This window comes from Loxodonta africana, chromosome 14 (genome assembly GCF_030014295.1).
Source record: "Loxodonta africana isolate mLoxAfr1 chromosome 14, mLoxAfr1.hap2, whole genome shotgun sequence".
NCBI lineage: Eukaryota > Metazoa > Chordata > Mammalia > Proboscidea > Elephantidae > Loxodonta > Loxodonta africana.
The window spans coordinates 72,398,783-72,415,687 of NC_087355.1; positions in this window are offsets into that span (position 1 = coordinate 72,398,783).

The following is a 16,905-nucleotide window of genomic DNA, read 5'->3' on the forward strand; positions in this document are numbered from 1 at the left end:
ATAGGAACAGATCCAGACTTGGGACCCAGGTGCTCTGACCTCTGGTCTGACCTCAGCACCATTGCAATGACTCCATCTCCTTGCGTTTGAGAATTGGTTTTCCACAACCTGGGGTGACAGACCAAGGACCGACATACCTGCTGCTGAAGATGCTCCTGCTTGGTCTCTAGCAGCTGCAGGTGAAGCAGAGGAATGCTCATTTGGAAAACAAACCATGGGCTCTCAATGCATACAACAGAAGCTTACAAAAATAATGCCCAAAACTTTTTAGAATGCCCAGGTGCTAGTGTGCTTCTACCAGAAGGCTCTCAAGTCACTTTGTCATGCATGTGAAAGATTTCTTGATTTATAAATGATAAATAAAATTATCGCTTTACTCTGGTGAGCAAACATACCTACTATTGCGAGGATGGCACAGGACCAGGCAATATTTCATTCTATTGTACGTAAGGCCATCATTGTGAGTCCAAGCCGATTCCAAGACACCTAAAAACAACAACAAACTGATTTATAGAAAAAAAGTTCTTTCTCTCTGACTTAAAAAAAAAGGGTTTAGCGAAATATAATTTTCTTGCCTAACTGCCAAAGGAAAGCCCTCTATTTTTGCTCACAAGTTTAACTGGACTATCATAAATTACAGCAACAGCAGAGTTCCTGGAAACTGCAGCTAATGTGCCTTAGAACCACTTAGAGTAAAGGAAATCTTTGTCCTAATAACCTTATCATAGTCACTCTTTCTGAGACATATTTGACAAAAGTAAAATTATTCCTTTTTGGTTAAGTTCATAATTTGGTGGAACCCCTTCAGCAAAGAGTCTTCCAGCTGCAAATGTGCTGAAATTATTCCTTTTAAAAGAAAGACACAAAGGACCAAAGTCCACTAAATGGGGGAAAAAGACAGATTTTTAATGAATAATGCTGGCAAAACTGGATGTCCATCTGTAAAAAAATGAAACAGGACACATACCTCACACAATACACAAAATATAATGCAAAATGGATCAAAGATTTAAATATAAAGCCTAAAACAGTAAATACCATGGGAGAAAAAATAGGGACAACATTAGGGGACTTGATACATGGCATAAATACAGTACAAACCATAACTAACAATGCACAAATGCCAGAAGATAAACTAGATAACTGGAAGATCCTAAAAATTAAACATGTATGCTCATCAAAAGACTTCACCAAAAGAGTAAAAAGAAAACCTACAGACTGGGAAAATTTTTTTAGCTAAGACATATCTGACAAGGGTCTAATCTCTAAAATCTATGGACTATGTTAACACCTCAACAACAAAAAGACAAATAATTGAATCAAAAAATGGGCAAAGGATATGAACAGACACTTCACCAAAGAAGACATTCAAGCAGCTAACAGACACATGAGGAAATGCTTGTGATCATTAGCCATTACAGAAATGCGAATCAAAACCACAAAGAGATACCATCTCACCCCAGCATTACTGGCATGAATCAAAAAACAGAAAAAATAACAAATGCTGGAGAGCTGCGGGGAGATTGGAACTCTTACACACTGCTGGTGGGAATATAAAGTCATATAACCACTATGGAAAAATGATATGGCACCTCCTTAAAAAGCTAGAAAAAGAAATACCATAAGATCTAGTAATCCCACTACTAGGAATATATCCTAGAGAAACAAGAGGTATCAGAAGAATAGATATACACACATCCATGTTCACTGCAGCATTATTCACAATAGCAAAAAGATGGAAACAACCTAGATGCCCATAAACAGATGAATGGATAAACAAACACACAATGCTATACTATGCAATGACAAAGAACAATGATGAATCCATAAAATATCTCATGACGTGAATGAATCTGGAGGGCATTATGCTGAGTGAATTAAGTTAATCACAAAAGGACAAATATTGTATGAAACCAGTATTATAAAAACCCAAGAAAAGGTTTATACAAAGGGAAAAAAAAAAACCAATCTTTGATGGTTTCAAGGGAAAGGCGGGGTGGGGAGAGGAAATCACTAACTAGTTAGTAGACAAGTGTTAACTTTGGTGAAGGGCAAGACAATATAGGGGAAGTTAGCACAACTTGACCAAGGCAAAGTCATAGAAGCTTCCTAGACACATCCAAACACCTTGAGGAATGGGGTTACTGGAGTTAAGGGCTGGGGACCATGGTCTTGGGGGAGATCTAGGTCAATTGTCGTAACATAGTTCATAAAGAAAATGTTTGACATCTTACTTTGGTAAGTAATGTCTGGGATTTTAAAAGCTTGCAAGCAACCATATAAGATACATCTATTGGTCCCATTCCAAATGGAACAAAGGACAATGAAGAAAACCAAAGACACAAGGATGATATTAGTTCAAAGGGCCAATGGACTACATGAACCTCAGCCTCCACAAGCCTGAGCCCAGAAGAGCTACATGATGTCCAGCTACTACCAACAACCACTCTGACAAGGATCACAGTAGAGGGTCCCAGATAGACCAGGAGAAAAATGCAAAACAAAATTCAAATTCACACACATACACACACACACAAAAAAAAAAAAAAACTTACTGGTCTGACAGAGACTGGAGGAACCCCTAAGACTGTAGCCCCCAGATACCTTGCTGACTCAGAACTGAAGCCACTCCCGAAGTCCACTCTGCAGCCAAAGACTAGACAGGCCTATAAAACAAAAAATAACATACATGAGGAATGTTCTTCTTAGTTCAATCAAGTATTGGAGACCAAATGGGCAATCCTTGCCAAAAGCAAAGACAAGAAAGCAGGAAGGGACAGGAAAACTGGACGAATAGACACAGGAACTTGGAGTGGAAAGGGAAAAGGGGAGAGTGCTGATGCAATGTGGGGATTGCAACTAATGTCACAGAACAATTTGTTTATAAATTTTTGAATGAGAAAATAATTTGCACTGTAAACTTTCACCTAAAGCACAAAAAATTTAAAAAAAGAAAGAAAGACAAAAAACAAAGAGAGGACAATTGATTCCACCTTGGAGTTTCTTGGTTACTCCTCAAAGCCAGGTAGGCAAAACAGACCAAACCTGAAATGTTGGGATTCCTGTTTGGGTTTTGTTTGGGAAACAACACAGACTACGTATAAAGCAAAAGCCCAAAGGAATCAAATGAACCAGAACAAAATTACAATAGAAAAGTTTAGAAGATGAATGATGACTGTTGTCTGCTGCTATATGGAGTCCATGGACACAGGAGGTTCAACTCAAGCCGAGGTATCCAAACACCTGGGCTCTCCTGCTTTCTTCTCGTGATAGATGTGTCACCTCGGGCCAGTCGCTTAACCACTCCATTTCTCAGTTTCCTTATTTGTAAAGATAAAAAAAAAAAGTCCTAACTACATTATAAGCTTCCTGGTTAGTACCAAACGTAGATGTAAAACTACTCTGTAATTCTAACGCAGGGTGAAAACTATGTTCTCCTTTATCTGCACAGCGTTTACCAAAAAAAGTAAATTAATTTTTACTATTTAAAAATCAGGATATTTCATTTAAAATTTTAGACTTTAGTCTTCTCTTAAAAAGTCAGAAGTTCTAGCAACACTTGGAGTCGTATTACTGGACAGCATCAAACCAGTTGATGTCAAGTCAATTCTGACTCATGGCAACCCCATGTGTGTCAGAAAAGAACAGTGCTCCATAGGGTTTTCAAACGCTGATTTTTTCAGTAGGTCACCAGGTCTTTCTTCCAAGGCATCTCTGGATGGACTCAAACTTCCAACCTTTTGGCTAGTGACTGAATGCATTAACCATTTGCACCAACCAGGGACTCCATTGGATAGCACAGTGGTTCTAGAAATAAGCGTCTACTGCTCCCTTGTAAGACCACAATCTCTCTTCAGTTTCTTTAGTCCTCACCATTCCCTGTTGTATTACTCAGGTACCATTTCACACACCAAGAGAATCTGTTGGAACCTTGAGCTAATAAGTTTACCTGTCTAGGCCCTCCAAAAAAATGTGAGGGAAGATTAGATTTTAAAACCAATAATCAGTAGATGTCAAGTGAGAATGGCTTCGCACACAGTTGTGCCTTGATAAACATTTTGGTTTGATCACTTTACTGCAGAGGCTCTTACTGGCTTTGAACAAAACAGTCTGCAACCTAAATCTCCCTGATTCAATAACATCCCTCCTCCTTTCAAACTTAACTGCTGCCATAGAATTATCCCATCTGACTGTGTCCAAATGTTCACACCCACTCTTTACATGAAATTGCAATGACTGAACTAGATTTTATTTCTGGGACGGTTAATGATTTATAGGTAATGATCTAATGCTATCAAAGGAGAGGGAGCGTCAGTAAAAACCATGCTTTGTAAAGTGTAGTCACTTCAGCTACCAAGTTAATATTAGGAGACAGACAACTTTGCCAACAATCACTGCAACCACTTTCCTAAATTTAACTGCAATTGTCTTTAGGGAGAAAATGTCAAAATCTGAAATACACGCACTATGTCATTGGAAAATTATTTAAAATTCCTATTTAAGAATGCTTAAAGCACCATTAAATTCCAATCATTAAGAAATTTTAGCTTCAGGTACTTAAAAATAACTAGACATTGTTCTAGGCAATCTAACCTTTGGAGTACAAATTTTTTTTTAAACTACGAAGAATATCTTGATCTTGGACACAGAAATTAATCCTCTTTCAGTGCCCAAACTTAGCCCATTTGACTACTTCAATGACCACAGGAGGTGACATTGCTTAGACCCAAGAACAAGTGAGCCAAACATGGGATTGCCATTTGGAAGCATTTTATACCCAAGAGCAGAGGGTAACCATTCCAAGCTTTCATAGTGAGGAGGACCATGGCCATTTCAAGTCAACAGACCTTAAAAAGAGGTCTTAAGTAATGTAAGATGCAGGTGGATGCAGAAGAATGGCCTCGATGAGAGAGTAACCATTTTAGGGAGACAGACAGGCAAGATTTCCTGGGGAGATACTCCTCCAAGATATGCAAGTCCTGCTTGACTTGGGTAAGACACAGTGCTTCTGGCTTATGGACCCAAATGAACTCAATTTTCCTACGGCCATCGTACAAATTAACACAAACTTTGTGAATGTGGAAGACCTGGGATCCACTGCCACCAATGCACCTCCTGCCCAGCCACCACCCATCTGTCAGTGCAACCTTGCGTGTTGCTATGACGTTGAACAGAGCTTCCAGACTAAGACAAACTAGGAAGAAAGATCTGGTGATCTATTTCTGAAAATTAGCTAGTGAAAACCCTATGAATCACATCAGAATATTGTCCGATATAGTGCTGGAAGATGAGCCCCCTAGGTTGGAAGGCATTCAAAATACACAGTGCCCACAATAATGGGCTCAAACATACCAACGATAGTGAAAATAGCTCAAGACTGGGCAACGTTTCTTTCTGTTGTGTACGAGGTTGCCATGAGTCAAAGTCAACTCAGTGGCAACTAACAGCAACAAAATGCATATAATGGTTGTGAGGTTTATGTAAGGTAAGACATAAAGTATTTAGAAGAGAACCTGGCACAGAATAGGCACTCAGTAAAGTCCCGTATCATTATTATCGCCAGTATCACCAGGCACGTAGTAGATGCCTAGGTATTTGTTAAATAAGTGAAAGATGGATTGGTAAATTAATTAATTTCAAAACATTCAAGATCTGAAACCTAAAAAGTCCAAATTAGAGATAAATATACACGACTGGAAGTTTGTTAATACATAATGAGGTGCTTATACTATCTAAGGAGCCCTGGTGGTGCCATGGTTAAGAACTATGGCTGCTAACCAAAAGGTCGGCACTTCGAACCCAGCAGCCACTCCTTGGGAACACTATGGGGCAGTTCTTCTCTGTCCTTTAGGGTTGCTATGAGTTAGAACTGACTCGATGGCAACGGTTTTGGTTTTTTACTGTCTAGAGTCACTCCACTTTGCTCTATATTAGGATGTATTTAGGAGCACTGTTGAAGAGTAAGCTAACAGGTTGTTGTGGTTCGTTTCTGGGGTTTCAAATTCTGGAGGAACCCTGCCAAAAACTTCAGACTAGAAGTTGTGATGGAGAAAATCATTCCTATTGACAACCATCTATTTTGGGACATATATGAATAAAGACTGCATTAGAATTTAGGATGGACTGGGATGCAGTTGGATGTGAGACTTGGAAGATTTATGGAAACTCACCATGCAATGTAATTTTCAGACTGGATCATGCCTATGACCTTTTAGTGAACATTAATTTACAAAAGTTTCTGTTTCGTTAGGCTCCCCGTCATTCTTCGCTGCAAACTCCCCCAGCCTGCTTCCACCCTGTTCTAGGCATCCAATAATAATGTTATTGGTTTCCCCAACATAATGGTGTTAGCTCATCAGTAGCAACAAACTCAGTTAGAATGCATTTAGCTTGCAGATGGTATTGTGGTGTTCTGCATCCTCAGATAAATACATATACGTACACACAAAATAACTCAAAAATATACGTCTGTAATCAAAATTTTTTAATCAAAATGGATAGCTCTATATTTTAGCTTGTTTGTGCTCAGAAAAAAATATAGTCCTAATAGCAAATTCTTATTCTTTCATGAACAAGGAAATCCGTTTAGAAAAGAGTACTTTTAAAAAGGTATCACACAGATCTGAACTATCTCTCCAAGAAATAACTTAATTGACTGGCTATTATGATTCATAAATAAAACCCAGCTCTGTGTACATTTAAACTCTGTCTTCTTCAAAAGATGTCTGAGTAGGAAGAATAGCAAAAGAGGCACCACACAAGCATAGCCTCTGACTATGCACACTGCTTAGATTTCAACCTGGAGTTGGTGGAGGTAAAAGAAAAGGGGTGGGAACTAAACTCCACTGCTAACCGCTCTGTGACCACGAGCAAGTGTTTTGCCCTCTCTGGGGTTCAGTTTTTGTATTAGGCAGCCAGAGGATTGCCCAGTTATTGTCCCATTGTAATAGTCCATAATTCTACTGCCTAGTTATTGTTCCATTATAATATTCCACAATCCCATCACTCTCATCCAAGGACCATATCCGGTTAAAAATTATTTACGTTTGTCACTCTGTAATTAACCAACTACACTGACAAATGCACTATGTTCATTTTTGCTTTGAAATATTTTATTCCCAACAGGGTTTCTTAAAATAATAAGGATGTTATAGTAGATAAGTTTGTCAGTAGGTTGACATTAAATTGTTTTCTTAGCTGTGTTAAACGACAAGGATCAGTCCTAATGTTTTTCACACAGATTATGATTTGTGAGTCCTGAAATAAACTTAGTATTTTCTTTCATTGGAATTTTTTTTTTTTTAATTTAACTTCTGAGGTTATTTGGGACAAAAGAAAAAAAAATCACTCCTTTAAAAATTTATTTTAATGACTATGTTAAGGTGGGAGTGAGATCATCAAATGTATTCTTCTTTGCAACTTCAAAATAAATTATTTCCATTTATAGAAAATAGGCAAATAGCAACAAACATATAACCCTGTATACTCAGCTGATATAACTGCCTAAGCTGCTTTAAAAAGAAAAAAAAAAAGTCCTAATAAACAATAAACATCAGTCATCAAGGCAGCACAAATGCTGAAAGTCCAATATTCGTTGTCTTTCTGTGTGAACATATTTTAGATGTGTTTAACTGAAAAAGAAATTAGATCAGAGTCTGATTCCATGCAAAAAGCAGAACTGTACTCAAACTTTTCCATACAGTGGAATGTGGCCCATTTTCATAGGATGAACAATCCCAAGTTCTCCATCCAATAGCTCACCATAATGTCCTACAAGACATGTATTCATCCCAGCATCACTGCCACCACCAACTACAGCAATGAATGACTACTCCACAAGGAACGAAGCCATAAACCAGGTGTCGCTGAGTCGACACTGACTCATGGCAATCCCATATGTGTCAGAGTAGAACTATGCTCCATAGGGCTTCCGATGGCTGATTTTTCAAAAGTAGATCACCAGGCCTTTCTTTCAAAGTGCCTCTGGGTGGACTCAAGCCAATCAGCTTTCAGTTAGCAGGTGAGTGTGTTAACCATTTGCACCATATGACAAAGGAGCTTTAATGGCAACTTGGAAGCTATGTAGAAGGGACAGTTTATTGAGAGGGATAAAAACAAATAAATAAATAAATATATGAAAACTTTTTTGAACCAGGAATAAGAGTATTTGAAAATAAATTTTTCCCATTATAAAAACAATTTAAAAAAAAATCTCCCATGGAAGTAGCAGAGACCATAGATGGCATTCACAGGCAGAGGGCATTTCGTGGCAACCCCTAGAGCTTAAGAGAGTTTTACTCCTGGGCACTTGTACTGCATGGGTTTATCCAATAGCAATTAGGTTAGAAATCAGTAGAATGGTAGAAATATGTTGCTAAACTTAGTTGAGGCAGAAAACTAAGAAAGATAGAACTTTAAATAATTGCAGGCAGAGAGAAAGAAAACTCTCTGTAATTAGTATAATGTCAGCCATTATACAAACGTGACCAGTCCTGCATAGAAATTATTATAAACAAGGGTGGGATGTGGGTCAACATATAGGCACAGAACCAAGGGGGTGAAGAAAAAGGGGACCCAGGCTAGATCTAAGACCAGTGCTCCTAGCTAAAGGCTTCAAGGCAAAGGGCTTTCACAAACCAAAAAGAAATCTGCTTCCGTCAAGTCAATTCCAACTCACAGCAACCCTGTAGGACAGAGTAGAACTGCCCCATGGGGTTTCCAAGGCTGTAAATCTTTACTGACTGGTCAGTTTGAACAGCTGACCTTTCGATGAGCAACCAAATGCTTAATCACTGTGCCACCAGGGATCCTTCAGGGAAGTGACCCAACCCAACAGCACCCCTTGCCATAGAGCCAATTCCAACTCATAGCAACCGTATAGGACAGGGTAGAACTGCCCCAAGAAATAGAGCAGGCAGCCCGTAGCTATCTTTCATTCAAGGGTTACAAGATACATGTACAGCCTTTTAAAAGCAGATCCAAGATTGTAAAACATTCACTACAGACTGAGCCAAACCAGATTTAGCCAATTGATTGCAACTGCCAGGGGCAATCATTCCTTCACAATTGTTGTATCCATTCTGGAAGTGCTTCAAATTTGTCTTTCTTTCTCTCCAGTAAATTTTTTTTGGAGAATACTTAATTGTGTGTGTGTGTTTTCTTTACTATTCAGGCAACATATTCCATCTTTGGTAAATTAACTTATAATTTTCTTCCAACCTCTGTGACTATTTACTAGGGTTTATGCAATTCTTCTCAAGGAGGAGCAAAATAAATCACTCTCACTTCCTCGCTCTTAATTCAGGTCCACATCCTTCTCACCCTTTCCCAACTCCTTTTATTACACTCCTTTTGATACCAAAAACATCACTCCTCTATAAGGGGTCAATCTGGCCTTCACAACTACGAGAGAATAATTGATGTTGTCTTAAGACACCCAGTTTGTGGTTCTTTATTATAGCAACCCTAGAAAAATAATACCAAAACCAAAAACCAAAAAACCCACTGCTGTCCAGTGGATTCCAACTCACAGCCACCCTACAGGACAGAATAGAACTGCCCCACAGAATTTCCAAGACTGTATTGTAATCTTTCTGGAAGCAGACTGCCACATCTTCCTCCCACAGAGTGGCTGGTGTGTTTAAACCACCGACCTCTCAGTAGCCAAATGCTTAACTGCTGCACCACCAGGGCTTCCGAAAACTGATACAGTGAGTGATAAACCTTTGCATTTCTTGCAGTCACCAGCTCCCATATGGTGCGTCTTGAGGTTTAGTACGTTCAACGGGAAGGGAAGTTCAATACCAACAGCGGAAGAGGACAGCAGCCCAGTGGCAGGCCAAGTGGGACTATAACACCCTAACGCACTCTCTGCCCCTCCCCAGGGTGGGGGAGGAAGGCAAAAGACTCCTCTCACTCACTGCCCTGATTCAGAACACCCCTCCTGTACCCTCCCTCAGTCAGACTCCAACTTGCCCAACTCTCTGCTCTAACCTTACTTCTCATTGTACTATTTTCCTCTTTGCCGTTACCTCAGATGCACTTCAGGCCTTCACTCTCTCAGGAAAGCTCTCAGTTTTCATTCAGGCTCTGAGGCCACTGACCCCAAGTGACAGACACACCCTCTGTCTACGTTTCAGTTTGCCTGGCAACTCAGGGAACGCCTCTTTGCCCCAAAGGGAACTCTCCTATGGGGTAACAAGTAGGAATCTATGCTTTTATAAGCAGTTAATATTTTCATCCTCCAATGCATGTTTGGAGCTACAGCAAACATACATTACAGTCAGGAGTTCGAATCCACCAGCCACTCCTTAGAAACCCTATGAGGCAGTTCTACTCCGACCTATAGAGTCACTATGAGTAAGAATCGACTCGCCAGCAAGGGGTTTACTGTATGTTTAGCCATTCTAATCTTATTATTGTTTTTATAAAGTTTGGAACTAGAGAACCCGTTCAGGTATTTCAGGGTGACAAACTCAAATGCCTATAGGAGCCAGGCAGGTATCATAATTGTGAGAATGGCTGGGTATAATACAGCAGAGACTGTGGAGACTGGGGCAAACTGAAGGGTATAGACCTAGCCTAGAGGCTTTCTAACTCAAATGTATTTAACATTCTATGCTGGTCAGATAAAACAGGCACTGAGGCCAGATTTAGCTCTTAGGCTACTAGATTATAACCCCTGAGATATGGTTATGGAAAGATAACTGAATCCAGATGGAACGAACTAGCCATTTCTTATCCATTTCTTTCTGGGGACATCATTCAAGGAGAGCTACATGCTTACTAAACTCCATGCTCCCAAATGAGGTGGTTATTAGGTCCCATGGAGTAGATTTCTGCTCATAGTGACCCCAAGTGACAGAGTAGAACTGTCCCACAGGGTTTTCTTGGCTGTGACCTTTACAGAAGCAGATTGCCAGGGCTTTCTCCCACTGAGCCAGTAGGTGGGTTCGAACAGCCAGCATTTCAGTTAACAGCTGAGTGCTTAACCATTTACTCCACCAGGGCTCCTAGATGAGGTTAGCTTGATTGAAAAGGCACTACAATCACCACAGTCCAGAGGTCCAGGACTAAGACGATGTTTCTCAACCTTCGCTGCACATCACCATCTGGAGACTTTAAAAACTACTGATGCCAGCTTCTCATCACGAGAGAGTCTAATGACATTGGTCTACAGTGTATCTCAGGCATCAGACATTTTTAAAGACTCCTGAAAGATTTGAGTGTGTAGCCAAGGAAGCACCACACATTTCAGGAGTCCACTTAACAAGACTTACTATGTCCAGTAATAGAGGCAGAGTCCACTTGCGCAAGCCTTGCTTCCAAAGTAGTTAACATTTGTTTCTTTGGGGTTTTTTCGTTTGTTTGTTTTTGTTTTTTATTTTAAATAAAACCAAAAAAATAAAACCCTGTTGTCATCAAGTCTATTCCAACTCATACCAAACCTGTAGGACAGAGTAGAAATGCCCCATAGGGTTTCCTAGGAGCCATTGGTAAATTCAAACTGCCAACCTTGGGCTCCTTTTTTGTTTCTTTTTAAATAAAGTGTGCCACAAACTTGGAAGAAAAGTCAGTTAATGATTAGAAGGGAAACAGAAGCTGAGTATTTCAACAACAACAAAAAAAAAAAAACATTGCTGTCAAGTCGATCCTGACTTATAGTGACCCTATACGACAGAGTAGAGAACTGTTCCACAGGGTTTCCAAGGCTGTAATCTTTACAGAAGCTGACTGCCACATTTTTCTTCCACAGAGCAACTGGTGGGTTTAAACCATCGACCTTTTGGCTTGCAACCAAACACTTAACCACTGTGCCACTAGGGCTTCTGTGAGTATTTAGGGAACTAGAAATTTCAGAACCCCTGGGTGGTGCAAACAGTTAATAAACTTACCTGCTAATCCAAGATCAAAGACCACAGCCTTCAGTTTGGATTACACCTCAACATAAAGAAAACAAAAATCCTCACAACTGGACCAGTAAGCAACATCATGATAAATGGAGAAAAGATTGAAGTTGTCAAGGATTTCATTTTACTTGGATCCACAATCAATGCCCATGGAAGCAGCAGTCAAGAAATCAAAGGATGCATTGCACTGGGCAAATCTGCTGCAAAAGATCTCTTTAAAATGTTTAAAAAAAAAAAAAAAAAGCAAAATGTTACCTTGAAGACTAAGGTGCGCCTGACCCAAGCAATGGTGTTTTCAAATGCCTCACATGCATGCAAAAGTTGGACAATGAATACAGAAGACCAAAGGAGCATTGTTGCCTGTGAATTATGGTGTGGGCGAAGAATATTTAATATACCACAAACTGTCGGAAGAACGAACAAATCAGCCCTTGAAAGAAGTACAGCCAGAATGCTCTTTAGAAGCGAGGACGGCAAGATTTCGTCTCATATACTTTGGATGTGTTATCAGGAGGGACCAGTCCCTGAGGGTCAGTGAGAAGAGGAAGTCCCTCAACAAGATGGATTGACATAGTGGCTGCAACAACAGGCTCAAACGTAGCAACAGTTGTGAGGATGGCAAACAGCTCATCAAAATGTTGGAGGTTCAAGTCCACCCAGAGATGTTTCCAGTGAAATGCCTGAAGATTGACTCCGAAAAATCAGCCATAGAAAACACTACAGAGCACAGTTCTACTCTGGCACACATAGGGTCACCACGAATCAGAGTCAATTCAACATCAACTGGGTAGAGATTTCACAGGAATACAGCGCGTTCTTAAATTTTTTACTATAACAGCCAATTTCTAACCCAAAGTTTTCCCAATGGTACCTCAGCAGAACAAAATGCTTCCAGCACGTAATGTACCCTCCTTGTTGAATGTCTGAAAGAACCCAGTATTATTATTTCAGGAAGAACAACTCATCTCTAAGGATCTGAGAAACATTTCTGGAATATTTTCACATAAAAATAAATCATGTTTTGTTTGAAGGACTTGTGGGCATACATACCAAAAGGTCCGTTTCAGTCTCAGCCTGTGGACTCACTCACAAATGTTGTAACTGAGATTCTTCAATAACCAAAGGACAAGGAAGTTGTGCCCTTCTAGTGCGGTTGTGGGAGGGGAGACTGGATGAAGTCACTTTTCATGGGTTCTTTTCCTTTTGTTCAACTATGAACCATATTCTTTGCAAAAAAAAAAAAACATTGATTTGTAACAATGTTTTCCATAAGTACTCAAGACTCTACATTCTTGAAAATTGCTACACTGAGCTTCCTGGGCCCACTCACTGTGGTGTGGTCATTGTAGGACATTTCAATCAAACTAACCTCATCCAGGAGCGTAGACTTCAGTAAGCACACAGCATGCTCCTTGAGTGACAATGGATATGAGACATTGATGTTTCTCGAGTTGCTCATCATGATGGGAACCCTCCCTTTCCTGTATCCACATAGTACAATGGCCATCAAAGCGCTTGTTGTTTAGAATAACATAAAACAGAATGTCCCAACATGTGTTCTGTGAGGCGCTCTTCAAAATAAGGAATCTTTGGGTGGCACAATTGTAAAGTGTTTGACTGCTAACCAAAAAGCTGGCAGTTCAAACCCTCCCAGCAGCTGCGTAGGAGAAAGACCTGGAGATCTGCTCCCCTAAAGATTATAGTCAAGAAAACCCTATGAGCAGTTCTACTCTGTCACATGGAGCTGGTATGAGTTGGTAATTGACTCAACAGCACCTAACAACGACAACAGTAAAATAAGTATGGGAAAGGAATACAACATACTTTATTTTTGGAGATTGGCAATGCTCACTAGAAAAGCCAAGGCTCTGAAAAAACAGAGGCTTGCAAAACAAGAGTCCCAGGGTTCTTTTTTTTCTTTTAATTATTATTTGATAAAACATTGTAGTCTTTGGAATTACTGTTTGAGGGTTTATGTTTTCAAAAACATTTGTGTTTAAGGCAGAACATTGGGCTCAATAGTGGGAGGCCAAGGATCTGGTCCTATGTTTGACTTCAACAGCTGTGTAATCTTTCACAAACCACTTAAATTCTCTGTTTTCAGTTTGCAAAGCTGTAAAACGAAAATTTTCTGTCTTCAAATTTGATCCTGAAACTTGGAAATTTCTGGATTCCAATGATTTATCTGCCACTGAGTGCTATTGCAGACCCACAATCTCATCCACAATTTAAAAAGGCAGAAGTTCTGAAAACCGAAAGGTTTTTGTAACTTAATGCCTAAGCCTGGTTTGAACTAATGCAAGTCTAGTTGTGTTTTCATGTTTTTCCACTTAGTCTATATTCAAATGCAGATGGCGGAAATGTCAATGTGTTTAATTACAGGGTGCTGCCCCAGACTCTGTCATAGATGCTATGTGAAAAAAAGTTATATTACCTTCGAAAAATCTAAAAAAATCTGAATTCCAAGATACATACGCCCCCCAAGGTTTCAGATAAGAGACTGTGGATCTATATGAGCACTTTTATTGTGCTTACCATACACCAGGCATTGTTCTAAATATAAATTCGTAATTCTTCACAGTAGCCTTATGATATGGAAACTTATTATTTAACAATTATATTCCTATTCTCAGATGTCAAAGCTGAAGCACATAAAGGTTGCATAACTTGATCGATATAACCAGATAGTAAATGATGGAGACGGTATTCAATTCCAGGTAGTCAGGCACCGTAGTCCGGCTTTCTAACCAAAATGCTGTTGTTAGGTGCTGTCCAGTCGGCTCTAACTCATAACAACCGTATATATAACCAGGCCTTCTTCTCTTTCGCTGACCCTTTATTTTACCAAGCATGATATCCTTCTCCAGGGACTGGATTCTCCTGATAACATGTCCAAAGTACATAAGTCTCACCATCCTCACTTCTAAAGAGCATTCTGGCTGTGTATACGTTAGTGTATATGAATTTATGAGTCTTATTGAAACTACCTTTGGTTTTCTAATCAGTAAAACAATATTAATAACAATTACTTTTCAGGGAAAATGTATGACCAACTCAGAATGGCTTTTGCAAAGAACAATTCACTGTGAATAATCAGTAACTTTCATATACTATTTTATTAGCCATGTTCTGAATTGCAAGAGGCAATGCAGCTAACTAAAAAAAGGCCCTACTTGGGACTGGTTACTTATTTTATTCAAACCTTTCCTACTCTCATGTGTAATTTAGACACCTACATAAAAATGGTGCTATGCCCAGAGGCACATTACAAATTAACTGGAAGCCCATTGCAACGTGCCATTTAAAATTTGAATGAAACACTATAATCTCCTATCAAAGCTGTTTAATATCAGGAACTATGTCATTTGGGAGTTGATATATAATGAAGGCATTGAGGCTCCATTTACCAGCAGCTGTTTACCAGGTACCCCATGATAAACACCTAAAAATCAGACCTACAAACTGCCTGTCCAAACCAAGGTAACAGCTGGACAAGCCCTTAGGGAAGTGGAAAGGTAATAAGCTAAATAAGCTTGATTTATTTTTATATATCCCCAGGGTTCTATATATTTTGGGGTTCAAGGCTATCTTGCCTTCCAGGTGCCTTTGGTTTCCATCTTTGAGTCTAATCTTCGAATCCACTATGGTCTTATCTTCGTCCTCATTTCCCCGCTGCCTTTACCTCCAGTCTGGTTAGCATTACCCTCCTGACCTTAGGCTGATTGTCTTCAATTAAGCCTAAGGATTTCCTCTTCCTAGACCAATTTCAGGTTACAGAAGAAGAATGATAAAAGGCTCAACAGGGTTACAGTATCACGATCAGAGAGAGCTCCAATGTCAGCCTTTTGACAACACCCTGACTTCAGAGACCCCACCCACCGGGAGCTTCCATCTCAGCCACATTGCTGCCCACTACCTTCAGAGAATTTGTATGTGTGTCAAGAAGTGTTTTCTCTAAGAATCTGGTTTCTCATTTGAAAAAGTTGGGCAAAGAGAGCCAAGAAGGGAGGGAAAAAAGTGACACATTAAATCAAAATACAATCTGAGTAAGTCCCAGAAATAAATAAATAAACCTACTGTGATTCATCATACTACAATATCATTTAATGTGTTTGGAAGAGACTCAGAGCAAGTGAATTCACTAGTACTTTCAACAAATGCATACTCCAAAGAACAATTAATGCACAGCACATAAGTTAGGGACGTTGCGTAAGAGACTGGGGAGGGTTCACCTTAAAAGGTATAAAATGTAAATGTATATACACCATAAGGAAATCATTGTAATTAGAGTGACTGACTGTCACAAAAAGTAGAATCTTACCAATATTTTAAATTAAAAGTGAACATAATTTAGCACCTGTACTCTACTAAAAAGGCAATTGAAAAATGAGCAGCCAATACTTTAAACAACGCACATTTGGGCTTTGTGCATAACAGTCTTAACTATTCTATCAATGCAAATCCTCAGAACACTCCTGGGAAACAGGTTAACAATACAGATTGTTTTCTACTCCAAACTTAAATCCTATCCAATCATAACTCTCTCTCCTCCCTCACCCCCATAATCAAATAGTCATGGAAGTCTTGGTGGCAGATGAGGTGAGAGGAGAAAGGCCAATCAATTAACTACGGTCTGCTTTGCCCATGGACATTTTATGCACAAATATTTGATCCATTCCTTCATTTATTCCAACAAATTAAGCCAACTACTGCCTCTACACCCTTACACTTTACTGCCTGTATCTTTAACATTCGAGTCCCAACAGCACATACATGAATAACAAATTTAAAATACAACCCAATTTTTCTTTGTTGCCAAATAAGTACAAGTTTATCCTTAACTCTGATTGGCCCTACAGGCCCAAGGGTTAAGCGTTTGGCTTCTAACCAAAAGTCAGCCATTCAAACTCACCAGTGGCTCCATGGGAGAAAAGACCAGGCAATCTGCTCCCATAAAGATTACAGCCTAGGAAACCTGATGGAGCAGTTCTACTCT